This window comes from Myxocyprinus asiaticus, chromosome 42, assembly GCF_019703515.2.
Source record: "Myxocyprinus asiaticus isolate MX2 ecotype Aquarium Trade chromosome 42, UBuf_Myxa_2, whole genome shotgun sequence".
Classification (NCBI taxonomy): Eukaryota; Metazoa; Chordata; class Actinopteri; order Cypriniformes; family Catostomidae; genus Myxocyprinus; species Myxocyprinus asiaticus.
The window spans coordinates 18879840-18907309 of record NC_059385.1 but is presented as its reverse complement, the minus strand read 5'-3'; the positions used below and the strand labels follow the sequence as shown (position 1 = coordinate 18907309).

The following is a 27470-nucleotide window of genomic DNA, read 5'->3' as shown; positions in this document are numbered from 1 at the left end:
CTTCAATGTGAATGCACTGGAGTCAGGAGTCGTAAAAGAAGACGCTTCTCCGACAGCAGCATGGGTGGCAAAAATAAACAGAGAACGAAGGGAAATGTTCGGGTATGACAAATGAAAGTTTCTCGAATTATAGCCTGTTTATAGCTACAAGCCAAATCTATGAAATAATACATTAGTGAGCCGAACATTGACGTTATAAATGGCAAGCGTTGTATTGACACAGTAAAGATGACCCACCAACAGCCATATCACATAGAAATTATAGATGTATTTACACTAATTTATTTTATACGGAAGCTCTGAACCGCAAGGTGAAAAAATAAAAATAAATAAATAAAAATAATAATAATAAAAACCAGTGTCTCAGTTCCTTCCTGAGCCTAAGTCTTAATTTTTGTTCTCTCTTCAAAAAAAAAAATAAAATAAAAATAAAATGCATGCCGTACCAACCTTGGCCACCAGATGCCACTATCAGTAAACATGTAATTTTATACTTTTAATCCTTTCTCTGTTGCTATATAGCTGAATAATACATTTATTATTTATTTAAGGGTTTGCAAACCTTAATCAAGACAAAATCAGGTTACATATGTTTGATATGGCATTCGTTGTCGTGTAACAACTGGAGTTATTTTTTTGTTTGAAATTGTTCTTTCTAAACCATCTATGCTGTTTGCTCAGTGTTACATGGTGGAAGCGAAGGAATGTATGAAGGAAAACGGGAAACATGGGGAAAGTATTATTATGTCTGTCCTTTTGAAGTGTTAGGGTTACATCTGGTAATGTTAATATTGTTGTAAGTAATCTAATTTCTAATTACTTAAATAAATAATAAATATATTATTCAGCTATATAGCAAAGCATTAAAAGCATAATATTACATGTTTACTGATAGTGGCACCTGGTGGCCAAGGTTGGTACCGCATGCATTTATTTTTTTGCAAGAGAGAAAAAAAAAAAAAATTTGAGAGAGAAAAAAAAATTTTTTTGAAGAGAGAATTTTTTTTTCTTCCAAAGGTCCAAAAACAATTAAATTCAAAAGGTAAAACATCAAATAATGTGTTTCTGTAGTGCTTTAAATAAAGAACGGGGTGAATTGAATTTACAAATCATTCTTATTTGTTTTTATTAGCATTTTCCATACTCTCCCAACTTTTTCGGATTTGGGGTTGTATATATACAGTACAGTATATCTGCAAAATAGTTATTACATAATTATTGTAAATAAAAAAAGGTTCACTTGTTATGTTACAATATTCATCATTCGGTTACTCAGTACTTGAATTACCCCTAAATGCTGGTTAATGTGTATTTCAGGCAGTGCAGGAATTTGGACAGATGTGCCAAGAGCACCAGCCTGATGTTGTGAAAGGTGTCCTCCAATACTGGCCCCGGATATACTGCCGAATATCAGTGGTAAGAGAAGAATGTGAATACTATGCAATCTGCTTTTCCTTATAGCAGCACAGACACACAGTTGTGTATTTGCAAATATAAAGACACAGTGCATATCTGTTTGCTGAATGTACTGTATATTTTATCAGGACCATGACCGTCATGTTCGAGAGGCCACACAGCAAGCTTTCGAGCAGCTGGTTTTAAAAGTAAAGAGGAATCTGGCCCCCTACCTGAAGAGCATCATGGGTCACTGGCTCATCGCTCAGTGTGACACATCGCTTTCCACGCCGCCTTTCCACTCAACAAACAGGCAGAGGCCATCAGCTTCTGTAAAGATGAAGTTCTGAATGTAAGATAAAGCTTAAATGTACAGTGAGACTAAATTATATCACTTACTAAAATACACTCAATTAGAGGTCAACCAATAGTGAATTTTGCCCTTACCGATAACTAAGGTGGTGAAAAAGGCAGATAACCGATAAATCGGCTGATAGTTTTTAAAATAAATTTATAGAATGTTAAAAAACATTTTTTAGTCTCTCTTTACTGTGACAGTCACAGACATAGAGGCAACAAGAGTGCAAAATGAATAAAATCTTTGAAGTAGTTTTTTATTGTGCAACCAAAATCCCAATAATAGCCAGAAAAAATTTGGTGCATAACATGGGACTTATAAGCAAGCCCGGAATACACTTATTTTAGGACTAAAATTTTTAATGACTGAGTCTTTGGTCCATTAATATGGAGGAAAATCGTCAATGATGAAAATTTTAGATACAGCGAATCCCCACAAACTTTCAGTGATTGTTTTAATTTCACCTCTAAAGGCCGCTGTTAAACTGTAGAACCGAGCAGTTTTAACTGTAGATTCCTCCTGCGACGGCCACAAAAGGAACATGGAGCAATTAAAAAAAACATTCAGCAATTATCGGTATAGATTTAGCTGATAACTGAGCATTCCTAAAAGCAACAATCGGTACCGATTAATAGGTACAACTGATATATTGGTCTACACTTACTGCCCACTGCATCTTTGGTTTAAAAACTGTGTTTGACATTGCAGAGACAAATGAGTTTGGTGCATTTATTGTTTTATCTATTCAATACGTTATTTCGTGGCTCAGCTACTGTTACAAGTTGATCATGTCTTCTGTGATCTTCAGGTTCTTCAAGATAATCTGCTAAAAGAAACAGCTGACACTCTTAGTGACCCACAGTAAGTGTGTGATATGTATAGAATAAACCTGATGGTGTAATTTGCAGGGCTCAAAAATAAGAATGGCCTGGGGCCAGTGAGACTTGATCGAGCTATCACTCTATCAGGCCAGTGCTGCTTCGTCTCTTCGATTATATACAGTATATCTGTTTTTATGCCTTGCAAACATAAACATTTGGTTTTCTGTGATGTATTGTGCATTGTTGTTGCAAATTCTGCTAATTCAAATATGTCACCAATAAAATATTATATAGCTGGCCAACATAGTCGCTTATGGTGGTGGAGGCATGGTCGAGTATTCGTCCAGAGAGAGAGAAAGTGGTAAGGGTGCACACACCTGAGCGCTATAATGTCTAACACCTGTTTCTGATTGCAGTAAGCTCTGGGGAGAGCGATAAAAAGGGACCATGCCAGAGACGAGGGAGAGAGAGCTACCTGTCTGAAAAAGACAAGTTTGAGTTGAGCTAATGAGTGTACTGCTGAAAAGTTGGCCCTCAAGAGACTGCTGAGTGTTTTACCTGAGCAGGACAGAGAGGTGCTAAAGGAGCGGTTGACACAGCTCATCACACAGGGCAAGTTCTGGAAGTACAGCAAACACAAGACTCCACAGGTGAGTCTGACATTCATTCTGTGTAGTGTACACTGTGTCTAAACAGATGCCATCATGACAAGTGACGTGCAACTGGGTAGCTAGCTTCACCTGCTGTAAAATCTCATTGGCCCAAAATGTAAAAAATATGCTCAACAAATATTCACTGGCTTTGATTTTCGGTGATCGCAAAGTATTTTGCTTTGAACATGGGCAGAAAAATAGCTTGACACTGGAAACTTTGCGTCTCGTGCCTTGTTAGGATATGGTAAAAGAACTCGGGCTTATCTGCCCTTAATATGAAACAATTACAAACTCTTGCCAATACCTTTTTTATGATTTATTTGAATTGAAAAGAATTTTATCTTAAGTCACATCATGTGTTTTTAATGATAGTATGTTGTCTCTTTTATTTTCTAGATTGGAGGGGCATTCTTTGAGGTGATAGCTACGATGTGCGAGCACACGCCCCAGCTGATCCAAGCAGAGGCAGCCCGAGCGTGTTCTGCTGTGCTGCTGTCAGTTGATGACACAGACCCAGTGGTACTGCCTCCTCTGTGGGAGGCGGTACTCCATATTCTCTCCTGCGTTCAGGTGAGACTGATTATTTATTATATAGATGACTGTTAATACAAAAATATGTCCCATATGTACACCTCTATTCTATTTTCAGTGGTGGTTCAAATTCACTGATATCACCATCACTTACCAGATGTATTCTGATTTCATGCAGAACTGTAGGACACATGTTAGTGCAAGGAAAGGTGTGATGCCAAAGCTCTGGGTGCCTCTTAAAGAGGGAGGTCGAGGTTTGGCGACAAGTTTGCACCCAGATTTGCTCCCATTCATCAGCAAACTGCCAGCAGAAGTCACCCAGCCCGAACTGGACTTTGCTAGAACTTTCCTCACATTATGTCTTTCAGGGGTAAAAAAAGTAAGGTTATCTAATTGAATCTTGGTTCATAATTTAGTTGGGCAAGTAGGGAGCCCTACTGAAGTTTTGTTAATTCAAAATGTATCTGTTGTTTTTGCTTGTAATTTTTTGTACAGTTAATTATTTAGACAAAGTACAATTAAACCTCTGTTTTATTAATGTATAATTTATTAATGTATAATTTATTACTAATAATTCAATATTTTTTATACATTTATAATTAATAGCTTATTATATAATAAATTATTAATATTCATAATTTATATGTGAATTTATAATTTAGTTGAGCAAGGAAGGAGGCATACTAAAGATTTGTGAATTCAAAATGTATACATTTTTTATTTTTATTTTTATTGTTTTGTACAGTTAATTATTTAGACAGTGTACTAATTAACCTCTTTTGGATTAATTTATAACTTTATACATTTAATAATACTGAATTTATAATTTGAATACATCTATAATTAATAACTTATTATATAATATATAATTAATAATAATTAATATTTTATTGTATAATTTAGTTGGGCAAGTAGGGAGCCCTAATGAAGATTTGTGAATTCAAAATGTACCTGTTTTTTTTTTTTTGTACAGTTAATTATTTAGACAATGTACAAGTAAACCTCATTTTTTAAATTTATAACTTAATTTATATTGTATTAATATTCTATCATTTTTAATACATATATAATTAATAACTTATATATAATTAACATTTTAAATAAATGTTTTAATTTATAATTTAGTTGGGCAAGTAGGGAGGCCTACTGAAGAATCTGTTGTTGTATCTGTGTAATTTCTTGTACAGTACATAAGGAATGCACAACTAAACTTTTTTATAAGCACATAATTGACCTTTGAACACTCAAATTTGTGCATTCATGTTTGATCCAGATTGTCAAGTGAGCGTGCCACTCTCATTTTTGCCATGATGGAGTGCTTGCGTTTTATCATGCTGCAGAACGTTGGTGATGAGCAGGAGCAAAAATGCATCCAGAACATGCTCCTCTCAGAACAGGTCTGTTGGTCATGAGGAGAGTAGTCTCGCAGAGCCATACTTTAGACAGTTCTGGTCCACTTGCAGCTTATTCAAGGACCGTCAACTTAGACAGAAAGGGTTGTCTGTCTGACATGTAAAGCCACCTACCACAATGCATTATATGACATTTCGGGGCGTATAAATCTGAAATCAATTATAACACAAATTAGACTTGCATGGAAATAACTCATTCAAATAATGGCATAGCAGTGTCCACAGAAGACAACACTAAAAAAATGTGTGTAGACTTCTGTCAGAATATCAGTCCATCCAAAAATAAAAAGTACTGATTGTTTCACGGACATAACTTGATACGTTACAGCAAAAGATGTATTTATTATGTGTGTATATGTTTGAGCTTCATATGTCTAACTCTTTCTTTTGTGCTACAGCTCCTGCCTTTGATTGACACATCTCTGGGGAAGCCATCACTGCAGCTGGTCCTCTGTTCCCTCAGGTCTCAGATATGCTACAGTCATGGGAGAAGCGGGTGGCTGGGAAAGAAGTCACCACCTTCCAAAGACTGCTGTCAGACTTCTGGGGGGGTTTGAGTCGACTATGCACACACTACGTTGACTGTGAGGAAACTGATCAAACTGCTCTGCAGGGCAATGCGTTGCTCCTTCAAATTATGCAGAACCCAAACAACTGTGCCATTAAGGAGAACAAGAAGAAGAAAGCTGTGAAAATCTGCTTTACGGACCAGGAAGAAAGAAGCCAGGGGGAGGAACCTCAAAGGGCAACTCCAGTGCTGGAGCCCGCGAGTAGGCAGGAGAAACAGGACAGTCCCTTGAGAATGGGACACCTGTTGGATTTGGTGTGCCAGTTGTCCGAGCTCAACATGGGGTGTGTGAGCGAGTGTGACTCGGAAAGGCACCTGCGGTTTTTGTCTCAGCTGCTCGGGGCGTTCCCAAGCCCTCGGGTGTTCCAGGTGCTGTTGAGGCCTGAGGAAATGAAGCCTGAAATGGGGTTGGTGCTCGGACCACTCGCTGAGAGCCCAGCTGACCACTTTCTCCTGCAGAGAGTGGCTGTGTGGCTGAGACAGGAAGGCAGGAGGGAAACAGACTTTCTGGTCGACATGGTGTTCAGTTCTCTGCAGTGCTGCAGCTCCATTGCAGACAAGACTGTGATCCTCAACCACATCAGCGTAAGACAGTGACATTTTAAAGCAATAGCCACAAGAGGCCATGTGTTAGAGTGATTTGACTACTCAGGGTTCCCACAGTCATGTAAAACCTGGAAGTATTAGTTAATTTTTTTAAACTATGATTTCCATGCCTGGAAAAGTAATGTAAATGAATAAAATCTTAAAGAGAGAGTTCAACCAAAAATTCTCTCATTGTTTACTCACCCTCATACCATCAAAGATGTGTATGACTTTCTTCTTATTATTTTAGAAGAATATCTTTTTAGTTATTCTTCTATACTTTTAGAAGCACATTAAGGCAGCATAAAAGTAATTAATATGACTCCAGTGGTTTAATCCATGTCTTCTGAAGTGATATAATAGGTGTGGTTGAGAAACAGTTTTTAAGTCCTTATTTAAAAAGGACTCAATATTTAAGTCTACTATAAATCTCCACCTTTGACCAGCTCCAACCAGTAGTTGGCAATATGCGTGAAGAATGCAAATCGCCAAAAAACTAAAGAATGTGGAAGTGAAAGTAAAAGTGGAGATTTACAGTAAAAAAATATTTTAATATTGATCTGTTTCTCACCCACACCTATCAAATCACTTCTGAAGAGATGTATTTAACCACTGGAGTCATATTGGTTGTTATAATGCTGCCTTTATGTACTTCAAAATTCTGGCTGCCATTCACTTGCATTGAATGGACTAACAGAGCTGAGATATTTTTCTAAAAATCTTCATTTATGTTCTGTAGAAGAAAGGAATCTGGAATGGCGTGAGGGTGAGTTAATGATGTGAAAATCTTTATTTTTGGGTGAACTATACCATTAAAAGACATCGAATAGTATTTCTAAAGTGAATAATTTTTTATTTATTTTTTGCTCTGCTCTGAAATATGTCATTGGCTAGAGATTGCACTATGTGAGGGCTTGTGTTCAGTAAAACTTTCTTGTGAAACATTAATCTCTCCATTTGCATACAAATTGAAATCTGCCCCAGCAATATCTGTTAAAATGATTTCTAAAAAAATCCTTACCTAGTTATTATACAAGCAACTTTAAAGATAAAGGAACCCTGACCACAATTTGTTACATTTATTATTGCGAAATATCAGAAACATCAATTCTTCTGCCAAGTAATAACTAGAGTTAATAAGTGCGCTCATAATTTTGAACGTGGCTTATCCAAACAGATCGAGAACCATCTGTTTTATAAAGCACATTTTCTCTAATTTACAAACACACAAAACAACAATAATAATCATGTTAATTACTTAATTGTCTCTTCATAACAGAGGGATTTGGATTGTGCTGTGACTCTTCAACTTTTCCAAAAGGTACCTATTTGTTTTATGATTTCTTTTCAATCAGGTTACATTTGTTTGAGTACTCTTATGTTAAAACTGTAACTAACTAAATATTCTTGTCTTTTTGTCAGGCTTGTACAGATCCTGTTCATATGGAGGTGTGTGTTGGCTGGCTGAGGGGTCCCGTATTAGGTGAGAGGTTAGTGGGTTTGGCTGGAGAGCTGTGGTGGGTCTTCATGGATCCTCGTCTCTGTCTTCCCATCACGGATGGCCTCTCATCAGCTTCGCCCTATCACAGCAGCACAATAATGGTGAGATACATTTCTGCATATCATCAGGTGAAATTAACCAATATAACAATTAACCAATAATATAACAACCTTAAAAGTGTACATTTATTTTTTAAGTGTTTATTGCTCCTTCCTTGCAGTGTATATGTTCATTAATAAGTATGAACAAATAAATACATGGGTATTTATTATCTTTCTAGGGAACTGTTGTTTTTAATCTTGCTCAGTGGTTGAATGGCACTGTTTCCTGTAAAGCTGCTTTGGAACAATAATTACTGCAAAAAATGCAGTAAAAATTTAAATAGAATATAAATATAAATTCACTAATGTATCTAATATTCTAATATTGGGTGGAAAACAAGATAATATTTTGTAAAACATTTTTTTGACATTTTAATAATCTGTATTGGCTTCAGTACAATAAAAAATAAAAGCTAATTATTTAGTATCCTACCCTTACAAGGGAAACATCATATTTTGGAGTCCTTGCCATTAAAACGTTTGAAAACCATATTGCGAATGATTCATCGGTGCACGTTGAAAATTATTTGTCTTGGGAATTTTTTATCCAATTTTAATATCTGTCCCATCAGGCTTCCTGAAACAACTTGGCTGTTTCGATGTCACCAAGCCCTTTTTTTAGCCCCTCAAATCCAACCACCTGTCATATAGAGACTACTAATAATCTAATAATGCAATCATTTCAACTGAATCTATAAAATCACATCCCACTCTATTTAAATTTTCCTCATTGAATAACTTTTCACTTAAATGAATCACATTACAGTATTAAAATGGATTGTGAACACTGTTTCATTTTGTCTTTAAGGCTAGATTGAAAGTGACATAAAAGTAGTGGATCTCTTTAAGAAATTAAGCCATGCCTTTGTGTAAATTTCACAGTAAATGGTGTTCTCCTGCAATTTTATCTCTCTGCAGAACCTCTCATAGGCATGGCATATGTGGAACAGATCATTGACAAGCTCCACACCACCCTGTCGGAAGCGAAGGGTATGCCAGATGCTGGTAACATGGAGCCGCTAGTCTCTTTCATCTCTGATGTGGCTGCCACCTTCTCTTCAGTGAAGGGCTGCCCACTGCTGGCATCTGCAGAGGAGCTGCTTATTACTGTTTTCCAGCTGTGTGCCCAGGACCAAACAATCACTCACCTCTCCGGTACATACTGCAGTCTTTAGAAGGAGTTCCTTAATTTCCCACATGTTTTTTTCCCCGCTATACTTGGCACAGAATAATTGGACTCTTCCATCCATCCATCCATTTTGGTTAAACAGCTGAAACATGCAGTAAAAACATACTGCAGCCTGTATCTGTCCATCTCTATCTCTCAATTTGTATTTTGATTTGTGGCTCTAGAAATATTGATCTCCACCAGTACCATAATTAAATGCTTTCTGAAAACCCCAAATTTTGTGAATATTGTTTTAGATCAAGGGTCTTCAACAGGGGGTCCGCGGTGGTACTGTAGGGGGTCCGCAAATTACTGTTTGATCCACCATTGACACTTGTAATAATCGCTCACACTCTAGCGATAGCTAGAGATAAGTGCATTTTAATCCATCGATATGTTTAAGTTCCTATGCCAAAACGTCCTCTCTTTTTTAATCCTTGCTCATATTTGTGGATCCTGTTGTATTTAGTTATGAACTGATTGGAACACTAAACACTATTGAAGTGTGAAGAAACTGAGCTAGTCAGCAGAAGCACGCGGCGCGGACAAACCATTCACGCGCTTCTGCTCATCACGAGCCGCTCAAAGCGCTACACACATCAGGTTCAGAAGCGCTGCAGTAGAGGGTCGCGTGAGTAAACATGTCTGCTTTGCGTTGTTCGTGCTGTGCAGTTGAGCAGATGACAGCCTACAGTTTCTTTTATTATTAGTTACATTTTGCTTTCAGAACAACAGCCTTCTTGCTGGTGTAAATAAATAGTTACCACTGAGATTGGCATACACAGTTCCTAATGTTCCACGCACACAAGACGGTGACTCTTAAAACAACATAATTAAAGGTGCACTCAGTCATTGTTTTCCTCTTTGCAAAGTTTTACTCCTAATGAAATGACATTTTGAAATATATGTATAAAATTGATCACTCACATGACACTCACAGTGCTGCATTTATAACATTAGTGAGAGAGCACAAAAATTACACTGAGCGAACAAGTATTCTAACCGACTCGCAAAGATGAGCAAGCGCATAATATACTGGACGTGCCAAGGCACAGTCGTGTGCACGCACAAGATCGTGCAGACACAGAGTGCACTCTCCTAGTACTATCCTCGCTCTTTTCCAAGTGTCTTAGCAGTAGCTATTACCAGTGTGTAGCAAATAGAAGGGAAAAATGAATTCCGTAGTGGGATTTAATGTCTTGTGCAACATTTTAAGTATTCCCGCACATTCCGTGTTCACAGTGCGTGAAATCCCCACATTTTTCATTTTTACATGTTGGTGAAAATGAGTAATCCACACACTGGAACACAAGAAATCAACAGTTTCTTTCTATAGGACTGAAAATCCATGTCCCTCTGTGCATATGTCTCATCGTCATCTCTCTCCATGCAGCGTAGACTGTTTAACATGCATGCGCTCTCGTAAAGGAACAGAGTGCTAGTTTTATTCCCACTGTAAAAAACAAACACATTTTCTCTCATTAATTCGCCTTTAGAGATGAAGCGCAGATTGAGACGTAATAAACTTTGTTAAACCCCAGTAATACACGTGTCTTTAAATCATGAGCTGCTCAATATCCAAAATGTAAGTATAGATTTAATTAGGTTTGTTTCAGAACGTAAACATTAATTCAACATAATAATAGCATTTGATCTGAAAAGAAGCAAAATCACTATGGCTGTTAGGCTATTATTATCAGAGCTGTTCAGCTGCGGGGTGAAGATGAATATTCAAAACAGTCTACTTCATATCATCCTCATGAAACACCGTTTCTCATTTCTGGACCATACAGGTATTTTTGTTTTAGTGCTTTGTGCATCAGTCTGTGTTGGTCTTTAGGTTGTCTGATTTCATGTTATATACAGTACACATTGTTAATTCCCAGATTAGGCCTAATATCTCCCTAATGTATATTACACGTCACAACCAATTTGGTAGCAAGTCTCTTCTCAGGGATTCATATGTTTATTACATTCAGACAATAATCACATCTTTAACTCAGTGATTAAATCTTTGATCCTGTGTGAGAATACACTACACATGGGCAAAAGTTGCATGACAGCATGACTAAACGGGTGACCGAAAACACATCATCTCCTCCACACAACTCTTCATTTAAAAACTCATGTGTAAATTGCAGTATGGCTGAGGTTAATATGATGTATTTATGAATTTATATCTGTAAAGTGCTTATATGGGATTACAAAAGGCATAAATCATATCTTGCAAATTATAAATGTGATTACATTTTGTGGGACATTGCCTTAAAAACATAATATATGTCAAAAATATTTATCTTCGGACACATTTTTAAAGCCATGATGGTAAAAACAGCTATTTATCATTTTTGTGTTGGGGCCAGTGAAAATTTTGGCAGGGCCAGTAAAAATCTGAAGCACTGGCCCGAACGGGACAGTAGAAAAAATCCTTATCGGTGAGCCCCGACAGCTGGAGTTCATTCACTGATCACGCAGGGGTCACAAAGGGCACCCTCCTCCACAGTGTTGCTGTCTGGGTTTAAAGTCAGATGTTCACTGTGCCACTGACAGTCAAAAGGTTTGGCTTACTTTAACAGCAGTCTCAATATCAATGTGTTTTTTTGTAAATAGTACTACTTGCGGTTTCAAATGCCAAACACAAAAAAGTCCCATATAAATTGCAACATATTCATTAATTTACCATATGTTTCCATATGTTTGTTTAAAAAAAAAAACTGTTAAAGGAATATTCTGGTTCAATAAAAATTAAGCTCAAGTAACAGCATTTGTGGCATAATGTAGATTAATGTAGATTCGACTTGCCCCTCCTTTTCATTAAAAAAAAAGCAAAAATCAGGGCTACAGTGAGGCACTTACAATGGAAGTGAATGAGGCCAGTCCGTAAACATTAAAATACTCACTGTTTCAAAAGTATAGCCACAAAATGTAAACAGTATGCGTATTAACATGATTTTAGTGTGATAAAATCACTTCCTAAACTTTTCTGTTTGAAGTTACAGTATATCTAGTTTTACAACTTTGTTGCAGTGACAGTGCAACACAGTAAACCCTAAAACTACCGTAAAAATAACTTTACAGCTTAAATTATTCTGTTAAAACATGCATTAAGTGCTTTTTATAAAATTATAAGCTTCACATTTCTGCCTTTAAACCCTACAAAAATTGGCCTTATTCACTTCCATTGTATCCTAAATTTTTGCTTTTTTAATGAAAAGTAAGGATGCGATGAAATTCATTTTTGTGGGAATCAGATGCTGTCGATTGAGCTTAACTTGTTTTGAACCCGTAATATTGCTCACTGTTTCTTGAGATAAGGGACAAAACATGTTTTAAATCTTAGTTTTTAATTTTAAATAAAATTAATTTGAAGTTAATTTGAAATGGACATTTGTAGACAAAGGTCTCTGCTAATGAACCATGTAATGGAACAGGTTTTTATAAAAATGCTTTATTCTGAAAAATGTACATTTATGCACTTCATAACTTACATCTTACTGTGATTTCTGTCAACTCCATCAGACACACTGAAAAGCCTCCTATTTCAATTTGATCCATCCAACAATGGTGTAAAGTCTTTAATGATCTAATGATGGTGTTCAGTAAACATTCTGTACATTTTTCACACTATTCTGTTGACAAAATTGAATATTTTTCCATCTTAACCATGTGTTCTCAGAGTTATAGCTGACCATGACATTGTCAGATTTATTCAGGATTAAAACAAAATATATATATTACGGAGTTGACGCAAAGTGAGTACACAACTTTGATTGGCAGTTTTGTTTATGGAAAATATAATTTAAAGTTAACTTTATGTATTGTTTGATATCTTACAGATCCCTACCTTTCAATATATACAGTTGAAGTCAGAAGTTTACATCTTAGCCAAATACATTTAAACTCCACAGGTACTCAACCAATCACAAATGACACTCAAATACATGCCAAATGCAGACAGATTTTGAGATTAAATGATTGTGCAACTACTGTCCCATTTTGTTCATTTTAAGTACATAAGGTACTTATGTTGGCATATTGTTTCTTCTTTAGTGTTGAATCATGTATAATCAAAAACTTTTTTGCTGTAAGCAATGTTCCATGTTTTGTTTATGTATCTATGTTTATTTTCTGTGAACAAATTCCAGTATACCTGTTAAACAAGCCAGCTTTCACTCTGTATCTCTGTAGTGGGTGAAACTCCCTCTGCTGTGTGGCCGTCTCAGAGTGACCAATGAATATCCCTGTGTGGATGTGTGGAAATTCAAGGTGTCCAACAGGCTACATGCTCACCTGTGTGTGAGTGCAGTACTGGGCAAAATCATTCTCACTGCAGTATCACCTGATGACCAGCAGGTGAAGCCAAAGTTCTCTGAAATTCCTGATCTCAAACACATAGGTGAAAACACCCTCACTCATACATTAATTCGTTGTGCTCTTAGTAGCTTTTTTGTTTTAAAAGTAAAAAATAAATAAATAAAAAAACCCGGTTGCACACTTGCTTTACACGTTTAACATAAAATGTAAGTTAAAACATCTGTGGTCAGAAGTCATTTTTGGGTGAACTGTCTCTGAAAGGGATTTGTTCTAGACATATTTGAACCGTAGTGGTCAATTAGGTGGAGCAGGTTCAAGTCCAACCTGCGACCTGTTCCTGTTCTCTATTTTTATACTTAATAAATTTCCATCCCATCTTTAGTGTCTCTTTATTTTGAAATTATCTATCATTCTGAATAAAAAGATTGATTCAAACTAGATGCCTATTTTAACTGTATATATTGCGTTGTGTAGTTTCAGAGATTCTCTGTGCACTACAGTGGTGTGATGAAATGGAGCTGTCCCCCCTAATTGTGTCTGAATATCATAAACTACTCCAATCCTGGAGCTTAGTGGAGAAAATCCACAGCAACATCATGATCAGAACCGATGTTTTAGATACAGTTTTCACAAGGTGAACTCATACATAAGCTCCTTTTTTTTTTTTTTCTTTTTTTTTTTGGAAATATCAGTTTTTCTTCATTAGTCTGTCCTTAATCACTTTTTTGGTGCCCACATTTAGTACCTGTCAAATGCCTTTAAATGATCTTTTAATAGGCTGAATTAATTGACCTTGGTTTTTACCCTTTTTAATCACAGGTCATGGGAAGAGGGCTCATTCTGGTCACTGTATCTTAAAAAATACATTCAGAACAGCAAAATGGACATTCAAAGTGATGTCAAGAGCTTATACAGCAATGTGGAAAGGTAGAGAACTCCCCAAAAAACATGTGACATGTTGTTCTCTAGGTGTGACCAAACATGGGTGTCTAAACCTACAGTAGTCCCCCAAAATATCTGGACACCTAAGCCATACATAAAAATCCATGAATATTTTTGCATTATGTGACAAACTGTCAAGCCAAGTGGAAGATTTATTTGAAAGAAAAATAACATGAACACAAGCAAAACATTCCACAAGTATTAATTTGTTACGTTAAAAAAAAAAACAAAAAACTTTCTGTCAAATGTTAGGGGTACCAGTGTCAGAAATTAACTTTCACATTAAAGGGCAAAATATTTTGATTTTCAGGGACATTTTTTCCTTTGTGAGGACAGTTTTTTTCTATTGATATAAAACATAACCTGTTTCTTATCCGTTAATGTCAAATACTTCAATTTAATCAAATTAAATACATATTCTCTTGACTGAGATTTATCAACTCAAATTCAATGCAATAATATACACTCAGTGACCACTTAATTAGGAAAACTGGTACACCTACCTCTTCATACGATTATCTAATCATTGCAGTGCAGTGCATAAAATCCTGCAGATACAGGTCAGGAGCATCAGTTAATGTTCACATCAACCATCATAATGGGGAAAAAATGTGATCTCAGTGATTTTGACCGTGGCATGATTGTTAGTGCCAGATGGGCTGGTTTGAGTATTTCTGTAACTGCTGACCTCCTGGGATTTTCACACACAATATTCTCTAGAGTGTATAGGGAATGGTGCGAAAAACAAAAGATCTGTGGACAGAAACACCTTGTTGATGAGAGAGGCCAATGGAGAATGACCAGACTGGTTCGAGCTGAAAGAAAGGCTATGGTAACTCAGATAACCACTTTGTGCCAGGGGTCTTCAAAAATTTTCAGACCAAGGACCCCTTGGTGGGTAGAGAGACGGAGCCAGGACCCCTGTTAAATTTTGTATAAAATTGAGTGTTGTGTTTTATGCCTATAAAAACGTGTATGATAGGCTACCATATTATTGTATGTACATACTTTATGATGTTTATATTGCAAAGCTTTTGAAATAATCATTAAATAACGTACAGCAGGGTTCTGCAACTTTTCTGAAATGAAGTGACATTTTTCATTTTCCTTATTAATCACTGTTCCACACCCCCTCCTTAGACAGTTAGACAGACAAACAGACAAACCTTGTCCATGCAGAATAAAACCATTTTTATGAGGTTACTAATATGAAGTCTTCATCTCATGTGACTGATCAATTTTATACATATATTTTAAAATTATATTTCATTAGGAGTAAAAATTGCAATGAGGAAAACAATGACTGAGTGCACCTTTAATTATGTTGTTTTAAGAGTCACCGTCTTGTGTGCGTGGAACATTAGGAACCGTGTATGCCAATCTCAGTGGTAACTATTTATTTACACCAGCAAGAAGGCTGTTGTTCTGAAAGCAAAATGCAACTAATAATAAAAGAAACTGTAGGCTGTCATCTGCTCAACTGCACAGCACGAACAACGCAAAGCAGACGTGTTTACTCATGCGACCCTCTACTGCAGCGCTTCTGAACCTGATGTGTGTAGCGCTTTGAGCGGCTCGTGATGAGCAGGGGCGCGTGAATTGTTTGTCCGCGCTGTGTGCTTCTGATGACTAGCTAAGTTTCTTCACACTTCGATAGTGTTTAGTGTTCCAGTCAGTTCATAACTAAATACAACAGGATCCACGAATATGAGCAAGGATTAAAAAGAAAGAGGAAGTTTTGGCATAGGAACTTCAACATATCAATGGATTAAAATGCACTCATGGCTTGAGGTGTGATTTCTCCTTTTGTCTTCATTCATGCTGCAGCAGAGCATGTCACTGCAACACTTTGCCTGTGTTTTCCAGACATTTCCACCCCAGTGCCCAATCAAATCTACATTTTAAACAGATCACATTTTAATACCAGGTGTAAATGAGGTCTGAGATGCTTTACACATATGGCTGATCTCAGAAATAATCACACCTGCTCAAAAAACTACAGTGCATGCAGGCGCTATCTAAACGAATGTCGTTTCTAATCAGTACAACATGTGACTTTGTCTTTTGCAGACTGCCTGTAAGAACAGAGCAGTGTTCTGGAACCCTTGGGTGCAGCTGTTTGTGTGAGCTAACTGTGAGGCTGAGTGAGTACTTCACATCGCCCCCTGCTGGTGTGGTTGAGCAACTGCCTCCAGAACTGACCTCAGAGTGGAAGGAGTTTTTCTTGGAGGGAATTCACACTCTTTTGCTTCCTCTGCTTGTTAAGATACCCAGTCAGCACACCTTAACCCTCTGTTGCATGCATTATAAAATCAATGTAAAAAAGATGTTTGATTCACATTTCTTGCATAATTTGAACCTCATTACTAAAATCATAATAAAAAATAAATTAAATATAATTTAGGTATGTTGCTTAGAGGCAAAATTGTGGGACAATAGAAAGAAATTAATCAAAGACAAATTTTTATTTAAATGTTCATTGTGAAAATGAGTCACACTACATTTTGCAGATGTAAGAATAATAAAAACGTTAAAAACAGCAAAGAAGAATGCTGTTAAATAATTGTATTATACTAAATAACATAATAGACAATACACCATCTGCTATTTGACACAATCTAATAGAATTGTCTTGTAAATAACTTTTTACTTCTATAACATTTAACTGTTTATTAAATGCTATAAAGGTAGATAGTTTATTCATATTTTTTGATGGGCGAAAACTCAATAAAAATTATCTTTCTGAGGGCAAGATGCTCTTCCAAGAAATTTTGTGCTTGAATGTCTTTATGTATACAAGTACATATTTCAGATATAGCCGTAATACAGGGTGTTTCATTACTGCTATTATGGAAATTTTGCACAGTATTGTCCTGTGAAGTGCTTTTCACAACACCAATAGCTATATTTAGTCTAAAAACTGAGCTGTTCTTTTGTTACATGATTGAAATATTACTTGATGTGTGGTTAATGGACAGCTAACTAGGTATGTGCAAAATGACCTTTTTTTTTTTTCTTCTTTTAAATCGACTAGCCTTAAGGCCTTATTGAAGCCTTGAGTAATTAGGCTGATTTGAGATTCACCTTAGCCTGACTGCAGTAAGCTTTTACAAAACACGTTCTTCCATAAAAAATAAATAAATAAAAAAACAACAATTAGGAGCACACCAGGATTTAGAAGTCTTGAGATGTGCTTTTAAAAGTAAAAAAAATAAAATAAAATAAATTGCAATAATCATGGTGGGACACTCAAAGAACATTAAGAGACGCAAACCAATGATGTTACATTTAAACGTGCAACTTTTCGGAAAGGGTTACAGCACGGGACACTTAAAGAAAAAAGTATTAAAAAAAAACAAAAAACAGAATCTAATTAAATAAGTCAACCTTCGGGGGCCTGGGTAGCTCAGCAAGTATTGATGCTGACTACCACCCCTGGAGTCGTGAGTTCGAATCCAAGGTGTGCTGAGTGACTCCAGCCAGGTCTCCTAAGCAACCAAATTGGCCCGGTTGCTAGGGAGGGTAGAGTCACAAGGGGGTAACCTCCTCGTGGTCACGATTAGTGGTTCTCGCTCTCAATGGGGTGCATGAATCACGGAGAGTAGCATGAGCCTCCACATGCGGAGTCTCCGCATTGTCATGCATGACAAGCCACGTGATAAGATGCACGGATTGACTGTCTCAGAAGCGGAGGCAACTGAGACTTGTCCTCCACCACCCGGATTGAGGTGAGTAACCGCGCCACCATGAGGACCTACTAAGTAGTGGGAATTGGGCATTCCAAATTGGAAGAAAAGGGGATAAAAATAAAAAAATAAGTCAACCTTCATATCAACTATGTGGTTGTTGGATGCCTTATCAACTAGTCAACCATTTTGTGGCTTTTCGCTTCTGCTAAAGTCAAACTTTGTCTCAGTGGAATTTACAAAGCCGGATGACCCATTGTTCCCCCTGCCAGTGTTGAGGGTGGTGGGGGAGGCTCTCACCTACATCCCAGTGGAGCTGCTCACACAGAATAAATGTCCTCCTCGGTTTGTAGCTGATCAGAAGAGCAGCCTGCCAGAGTCCCTGCAGACCCTGCTTAACCCTCTCACCCCTGCTGCTGTTCAAAGCTCACCCATTACAGCTCGCCATCTACCACATCCTGCACAAGTAAAACCCAACTCTGTATCTCTTTCTCTTTTAAAGCTGTGTTTCCACAATATAGACATTTAAATGGGCCATATCATTTAAAACAGGATTTTCCTTGCTCTTTTGAAATAGTGCTATCTGCTATGTAGATGTACTCTAAGGTCAGAAACAGACTTAATGCAAGTACACGAGCACAGATGTGAGCACTCAGCCAACACATCGCCAAAGTGTGGTCCGGTGAACATTCATAACATGCATTCTTGCTTTACTGTGGCGGTAACAAACCTCAGTATTCAAGATGGCAATAGAGTTACCTAGAGTTACTTTGAAAAGCTGTGACCTTAAACTGGATGTGTAATTATTCAGGTATGTTGCTATAAATATACTGACTTTTACTTGCTTGCTCAGCCATATTCTCTTCAAACTGTTGCTCCACGATTACAGTAGTTCCCTTGAAAGAGAAAAGTCACTATAGAATCGGACAGTTCACAGTAATGTCCACTATGTCCCTTGCGGCAACATGTGAAGGTCTGACACTTTTTGGAACGCAACAATGCACAAGATCGAGCTTGGATAGCTAGAAGCATCTGCATTCACATACTTGCGTAGAGTATGTTTCTGGCCTAACACTCACAATCCCCAGTCTACCCACACTATTTATAGAACTAAGCTGACAAATCAGAAATAATTATGATGTTACAACAAAGGGTGCATTAACATATGACTGCCTACGTTTACATATCAATGCCTTTTAGGTGTTCGGCAACTTGGGCCGCACAATTGAACAACAGTGTGAACTACGCTAGTATGTTTAGGTTAGCCAATCATAACAGAGGTTATTTACATACAGAAGTCTTAAAGGGATAGTTCACCCAAAAATGAAAATTCTCTTTTCGGTTACTCATGCCCTCATGCCATCCCAGAAGTGTGTGACTTCTTTCTTCAACAGAACACAAACAAAGATTTTTCTAAAAATATCTCAGCTCTGTAGGTCCATACAATGCAAGTAAATGGTGATCAGACCTTTGTAGTTCCAAAAATCACATAAAGGAAACATAGAAGTAATCCATATGACTTCAGTGGTTAAATCCATATCTTCAGAAGCAATATAATATGTGTGGGTGAGAAACAGAACAATATTTAAGTGCTTTTTTACTCTAAATTTCAACTTTAACTTTCACTTTCAGATGTAAAAGTGAAACTAAACAGGCACCACATGTGACTTTCAGATGTAAAAGTGAAAGTGAAAGTGGAGATTTTGAGATTTGTACCTGTTTCTCACCCACACCAAATCAAATCTCTTCTGAAGATATAGATTTAATCACCATACAAAGGTCTGATCACCATTCACTTGCATTGTACTGACCTACAGATATTCTTCTAAAAGTCTTCATTTGTGTTCTACTGAAGAAAGAAGGTCATACACATCTGGTATGGCATGAGGGTGAGTAAATGATGAGAGAATTTTCATTTTTGGGTGAACTATCCCTTTAAGTTTAATTGTAAGTGTTAGAGAGAGGGTAGAAAATGGTCTCGTTAAACAAAACAATTTTAGTCCAAGAAACCTTAACAAACATTACAAGTGGACTTAAGGGGTAAAAATAAAATGCTACAAAAGTGTAGAATATGGTCCTAGTCAGCATTAAAGATTGTATGAATTTCTTCAGACCACCTAGACATTATCTTTGTTTTCTACATCGTCTGCAGTTGTGCGGTAATGGACTTTTCCTGTAAGTTGCTTTGCTAGGAAAGTATCTGTGGAGAACATAATTGTAAACTTAATGGAAACAAATACTCTAAGGGACGGACAGTTTTCGCACAGCCTTGAGGTCAAATTGCACTGAAGAAGTTTAATCCACAATGCGTTTCGCTTTCGCTATAATTAAATACGCTTCATTGACGCACAAGCCTCCTGGAGAGGAACAGTTTTATATTCCACAGGGTTAGCTGAGATCTCTGTGCTGTTGATGTAATTATCTGTCCGTTATAAGCCTATGAATAAGTCTCGATATTGACATCTGAGAAGGTAGTCTTAGAAGAAGTGTGTGTGGAGTGTAAGACAGATATGTTAGTTTGTTAACTCTTGAAGAGTGATGCCTCTGTTGCCAGAGAGTGGCAATGAGAGTGCCAGCGCTAAATCTGAGGATGAAGATGGAGAAGAACCATGCTTGTAAGACACATACAATCACACATACACCTGTAACTACTCTAACTGACTCCTACAATTATGAGAATTGCTGCTTTTAATGAGTTAATTTGAGAAGTTTAAGAAAAGTATAGAGACCATGTACATTAAATAAAAAATTAAATGCCATTCGCAACACATTTAAAGGGATAGTTCACCCAAAAATGAAAATTCTCTCATCATTTACTCACCCTCATGCCATCCCAGATGTGTACGACTGTGACTTTCTGTCTTCTGCAAAAAGCAAATGAAGATTTTTAGAAGAATATCTCAGCTCTGTTGGTCCATACAGTGCAAGTGAATGGTGACCAGAACCTTGAAGCTCTAAAAATCACAAAGGCAGCATAAAAGTAATCCATATGACTCCAGTGGTTAAATCCATGTCTTCTGAAGTGATATGATAGGTGTGGATGAGAAACAGATCAATATTTAAGACCTTTTGTATTATAAATCTTCACCTTTGTGCAGCGCTGACAATAGGTGGCGATATGCACAAAGAATGTGAATCGCCAAAAACAAAAGAATGTGGAAGTGAAAATGAAAGTGGAGATTTATAGTAAAAAATGACTCAAATATTGATCTGTTTCTCATCCACACCTATCATATCGCTTCAGAAGACATGGATTAAATCACGGGAGTGATATGGATTCATTTTATGCTGCCTTTATGTGCTTATTTGAGCTTCAAAGTTCTGACCACCATTCACTTGCATTGCATGGACCTACAGGGCTGAAATATTCTTCTGAAAAACTTAATTTCTGTTCTGCAGAAGACAGAAAGTCATAGACTTGACTCATAGGCATGAGGGTGAGTAAACAATGAGAGAATTTTCATTTTTGGGTGAACTATTCCTTTAAGAACATGCTAAATAAAGACTATACAATATAGAAGAGCAAATAATACTGCCTGGATGACATAAGGGACAAAATTGCTTTAATGTATTATTCTGTAATGCTCGACAGCACAACATTGAATTCTTTGTATCAGATTACAATGTAAAGATAATGTAATGTTTACTCTGTATGCACTTCCCGTAGATCTCCTCCAGCAGCATTAATGAGCATCTTGTCTGCCACAGAGGAGCTTTCAGAGAATATTCTAAGTGGTGTGCAAGTAGGCGAGTTTGCTGTGGTTCAGCCCCTCTGTGTGGAGCACTGCTGAATTCTGGGATACCTGCTGGCCTGGAAACTCCTCCTCACCTTCTTCAAGGCCTCTTCATCAAATGTGAGTAAAATATCAGTCGTAATGCTTTGGAAAGCTGTCAGTCATTGCTTCATCCTCTCTGACATACTCTTAACAGAGAATTGTTAGCGATTGAATCATCTGACAGATACATCCGTCTAAGCTGACCGTAATATTGAGGCATAATACCTGCATGACTTTCTTCCATGGAGCACAAAATGATGAATTTTGAAGAATGTTGCTCTTTTCTGTGCAATTACAATGAATGTGAACTGGAGTTTAAGCTTCAAAAAGTACACTAAAACCACATAAAATGTGTCTATATACCTGTATCACAAGTCCTGATAAATAGCTGATACAGCGAATTGTTCTGTTGAATTGCATCGTTTGATCTGATTCGCAAAACTTTACCTTGACAGTTGTATATGAGCAAAGTGTGCTTTGTCATTGAATTGTCTTGCGTGAGCATGTTGAGTATGTTTTGAGATCCCTCATCTGTCAGTGTCTTTCAGCTGCGAGCTCAGTACTCCCTCCACTTGAAAAAGACTCGTTCTCTCCACAAACTTTTACTGCACCTGTTCCGTCTGATGACGGAGAATCCCTCACTGCCTGGCTAGCCTGCAGAACCCTCAAACAAAGAACCCAAGACCTTCTTCGCTGAGAATCTCTCTCTCTCCCCCTGCAGTATGTTACATTAACAGTCCTTCAGTACACAATATCTCAACTGTTGTCTTTCACAAAGTTCTTTGAGTTCACTGTGTGTGTGTTTCGTAGAAATCTCATCTGGCATGCTCGGTGTACTACGGTGCGTTAAAGGACTTACCCGCGATGGTGCGTCTGTGGTGGAACAGCCAGGAGAAACGCCTCTTTAGCATGGTGGACAAATTCACCAGCAAGTACGACAGTGGTGTGTTGTCTGTACAGGAGATCGCTTCTGTGCAGTCCAGCACCCTGACTTTCGAGAACATGACGGTGAGCAGTAGTGGAAAGTTTAATTCAGGCTAATCAGTTTTGTTAGAAATGAAGGTGTTCAGTGATTCTGGTATGTGTGATCTAATTTGTATGTCTTTTGTATTCTCAGGTGAAATCATGTTCTGCCACTCGAGAGGTGATTGCTACATACTCCGTAGATGATATCTTCATCTAATTAGTGATTCAGCTGCCTCAAAACTACCCCCTTGGTTCCATCTCAGTGGAAAGTGGCCGGAGAGTGGGCGTGGCCGTCCAGCAGTGACACAATTGGATGCTTCAGCTAAGCACCTACCTCACACACCAGGTACAAGAAGTATAAGAGGGTGCTGGATCTTATTAACTGACCAACTGCAATTCAGTTTAAGCAGGTGCAAAATGAGCTGAAATAGCACTGTGCTTTGTGTATTGTGCATTAGGATGATGTTATCGGATATCGACGATTTCTTAAAAAGACTCAATTGACAGACGATGATCGACAATATCGAAAAAATGGCAAAACCATGAATCTGGGAAGTCGCCTTATATATTAAACAGTGGCCAGGGTGTGAAACAAGCACCCGCCACCCGCAACAAAGCCGAATCCAGTTCCCAAGCTCCTCGTCCAAATGCAGTTATTTCATGTGCGGGTAATTTTGCTCATCTGCCCGCAACAGGTGAGCAGACTGTAAGACGTCTCGGAGTGACACATGACAAGGAATGCTGTTAGTTACAAAGATGTGCTTGAAGAAAAACACTTTATTTTATTTTTAAGAACAGACAAAAGAAAAGTGCTCGTGACACAGTGCTTGTGTCTGATTCGCTGTTTGTTCAGAGGTGTGCAGTGCGAGCCTGTCTCATGGAACACACGCATGTATTTCATTCATCTGAAAACCGTTTGCAAGAATAATGTCATCTATGAGAATGCTGCAAATGATCTCCGACCATCTCAGGAGGTGCTGTGAGTTTAGTGCGCTTTATTTCCACGGATCAGTTTGCGGTTAACCTGCAATGTGAACGCAACTCTGTAGGTTCAGAAATATATATCTTTGTATTAAAGAAACAAAAGTCAAAAGTGATTAAATCAGACACATTCACATTGAACCTACAGTTGAGTTCTATTTTCTTTTCTTTTGGCAGCATTAACTGTAATACCAAAATGCAATACAAACTGAAATTCGATAAGAACACACATTTGGCAGCGTCATTTTGGGAACACAAGGGAATTTATTAAGCTTATTTATTCTGATTATTATTATCTTTACATTTATAATTGTCTTTTGTTATTAATCTGTAGTGTATTAGTAATTTTCCACCTGTTGTCGCTGACTCATACTTGCGTGATGGCAAATGGAGCCGTTGGATACGGTAAATGTTTGGATTTGGGGAGGTGGTTATTAAATCAGCAAAAAAGATCTTTATTGTAAAGGGTTTAAACAATGTTTTCCATGCTTGTTCAATGAACCATAAACAATTAATGAACATGCACCTGTGGAACAGTCGTTAAGACACTAACAGCTTACAGACGGTAGGCAATTAAGGTCACAGTTATAAAAACTTAGGACACTAAAGAGACCTTTCTACTGACTCTGAAAAACACCAAAAGAAAGATGCACAGGGTCCCTGCTCATCTGCGTGAACATGCCTTAGGCATGCTGCATGGAGGCCTGAGGACTGCAGATGTGGCCAGGGCAATAAATTGCAATGTCCGTAGTGTGAGACGCCTAAGACAGCGCTACAGGGAGACAGGAAGGACAGCTGATCGTACTCACAGTGGCAGACCACATGTAACAACACCTACACAGGATCGGTACATCTGAATATCACACCTGCGGGACAGGTACAGGATGGCAACAACAACTGCCCGAGTTACACAATCCCTCCATCAGTGCTCAGACTGTCCGCAATAGGCTGAGAGAAGCTGGACTGAGGGCTTGTAGGCCTGTTGTAAGGTAGGTCCTTACCAGACATCACCAGCAACAATGTCGCCTATGGGCATAAACCCACCTTCGCTGGACCAGACAAGACTGGCAAAAAGTGCTTTTCACTGACAAGTCGTGGTTTTGTCTCACTAGGGTTGATGGTCGGATGTCAAAGTAATGAGGGTTACACGAGGCCTGTACTCTAGAGCGGGATCATTTGGAGGTGGAGGGTCCGTCATGGTCTGGGGCGGTGCGTCACAGCATCATCGGACTGAGCTTGTTGTCATTGCAGGAAATCTCAATGCTGTGCATTACAGGGAATATGTCCTCCTCCCTCATGTGGTACCCTTCCTGCAGGCTCATCCTGACATGACCCTCCAGCATGACAATGCCACCAGCCATACTGCTCGTTCTGTGCATGATTTCCTGCAAGACAGGAATGTCAGTGGTCTGCCATGGCCAGCGAAGAGCCTGGATCTCAATCCCATTGAGCACGTCTGGGACCTGTTGGATCAGAGGGTGAGGGCTAGGGCCATTCCCCCCAGAAATGTCCGGGAATTTGCAGGTGCCTTGGTGGAAGAGTGGGGTAACATCTCACAGCAAGAACTGGCATATATGGTGCAGTCCATGAGGAGTAGATGCACTGCAATACTTAATGCAGCTGGTGGCCACACCAGATACTGACTGTTACTTTTGATTTTGACCCCCCCTTTGTTCAGGTACACATTTTTCCATTTCTGTTAGTCACATGTCTGTGAAACTTGTTCAGTTTATGTCTTAGTTGTTGAATCTTTTTATGTTCATACAAATATGTACACATATTAAGTTTGCTGAAATTAAAAGCAGTTGAAAGTGAGAGGACGTTTCTTTTTTGCTGAGTTTATATACAAATTTTTTTTATCACTTTGTTATTTTAATAGCTTTTTCGTTTAGTTTAAAGTGCAATTTAAATTTAGAAATGTATTTTGTTTGTTTTTCATGTTTCAGTAATTTTTTTATTTTTTTCGCTGACCCTCGGCAGGGGGGTTGAAGATATAATCGTATATAGTGATATTTTTTAAGGTGGTTATCGATAAAATATTTTTTACATATCGCCCAGCCCTATTGTGCATTGAGGTGCAAATGCACCTCCTTTCTATGTAAATTAGGCTTATTATAGCATGTACTTTATTCACAAAGATAACTGCAAACACTTAGAACTAATTTAGAGATGTTGTTTGTGTTTTGGCTGTGAGCAGAATGGCAATATCCTGGAGGGTCTGTCTCTTTGGAAGAACAATGTTGACAAGTGTTTTGAGGGGGTAGAGGACTGTATGATCTGCTTTTCTGTCATCCATGGATCCAATTACTCGCTGCCAAAGAAAGCCTACCATACCTGCAAAAAGAATTTCAACTCCGCCTGTCTGGTGAGTGCCACACAAACACACAAATGTGCCTCTGTCTTAGTTATTTTTAAATAAATGTTGTTAAAGCTGAAGCGTTAAGTTTTTTTCTGACATTAAAATACTTTCTTCTGTCCCAGCTTAATATGCAGAGACAACTAAAAGTAAGCCATTTGTGGGTTGATTTGCCCCAAAAGCTGTAAACATTAGCATTGTGGTACTCTCTAGACATTGTTCTGCTTGTTCGAGCATTTCAAACAGCCCAACACGGCAATATTGCGTGTTTGAGGTGGGACTATCTGTTTGTCAGACCACTGGGGAGTGTTTGGGAAACCTGTTTGAATACAATGATTATTTTTGCAATTCTGTTTGGTGTCACTTGTGGGGCTGCAATTACAAACTTCAGCTTTATAACATTGTGAATGTGAGTGTAGTTTTGATTGTTTATATGTTAAGTATATAAATTTACAACATTATCTTTAATATATTCAGCTTCCCTGCTTAAAACCAGCCTAAACTGATTAGCTGGTCTAAGCTGGTCTTGCAACCTGGTCAGGCTGGGAGACCAGCTTCTACCATCTAACACCAGTTAGACCAGGAAACTGTCTTTAGTAGGTTTTAGCTGTTTGTTTTTGAGCAGGGTTAAACAGTAGTCTGTTTTTTTGTGTGTGTGTGAATCATATTCACTTCAAAACCCAATAGAAGGTCAGCACTGCACTTGTGTTATTAGTAGTATTTTTTTTATTTTTTTCCCGAGGTCCTCGATCGCAAATCTATCTGTATTTATTACTGCAATTCTGCACATATTTCAGAATCAGCAAAACGTGTAGCCTTGAATGTTCCGGAACACTTTTGCTTCTCACTGATTGGTTGTTTCCATTTCCTTTTCATTTCACAGTATAAATGGTTCACATCTAGCAACAAATCCACGTGCCATCTATGCCGAGAGACTTTCTTCCAAGCACTGTCTCTATGGACATGAATAACGGGTGAATGACGTCCTCTACGAACAGCGTAGTCAGAGAGAAATGTTCTGTTTGTGTGTTTGTGAATATGATTTTTGCAGTGCTGTAAATTACTGTGGCCTTATAGTTTCTGACTCTGAAGATGCACCCGATAGACAATAAACTGGATGGTACAGTGAAGGCTGAAGAAGTAATAGCCAGTGTGCTGCTTTAGATTGAATTTATGGACTTAGTTCAGTTAAAAATGAAAAATCTGTCTTCATTTACTCACCCTCATGTCCTTTCAACCTTTATATCTTTCTTTGTTCTGTGGAACACAATAGGAGATATTTGCAGAATGTCCAAGCTGCTCTTTTCCATTCAGTGAAAGTGGACTGGGACCAGGGATCACCATTCACTTTTATTG

At 37.9% G+C, this 27470-nt stretch overlaps 1 pseudogene; it reads left to right on the top strand.

The window, feature by feature from the left end:
- The first annotated feature begins 11 nt into the window (after positions 1–11).
- Positions 12–27208, top strand: LOC127432288 (E3 ubiquitin-protein ligase listerin-like; annotated as a pseudogene).
- The last annotated feature ends 262 nt before the right edge of the window (positions 27209–27470 follow it).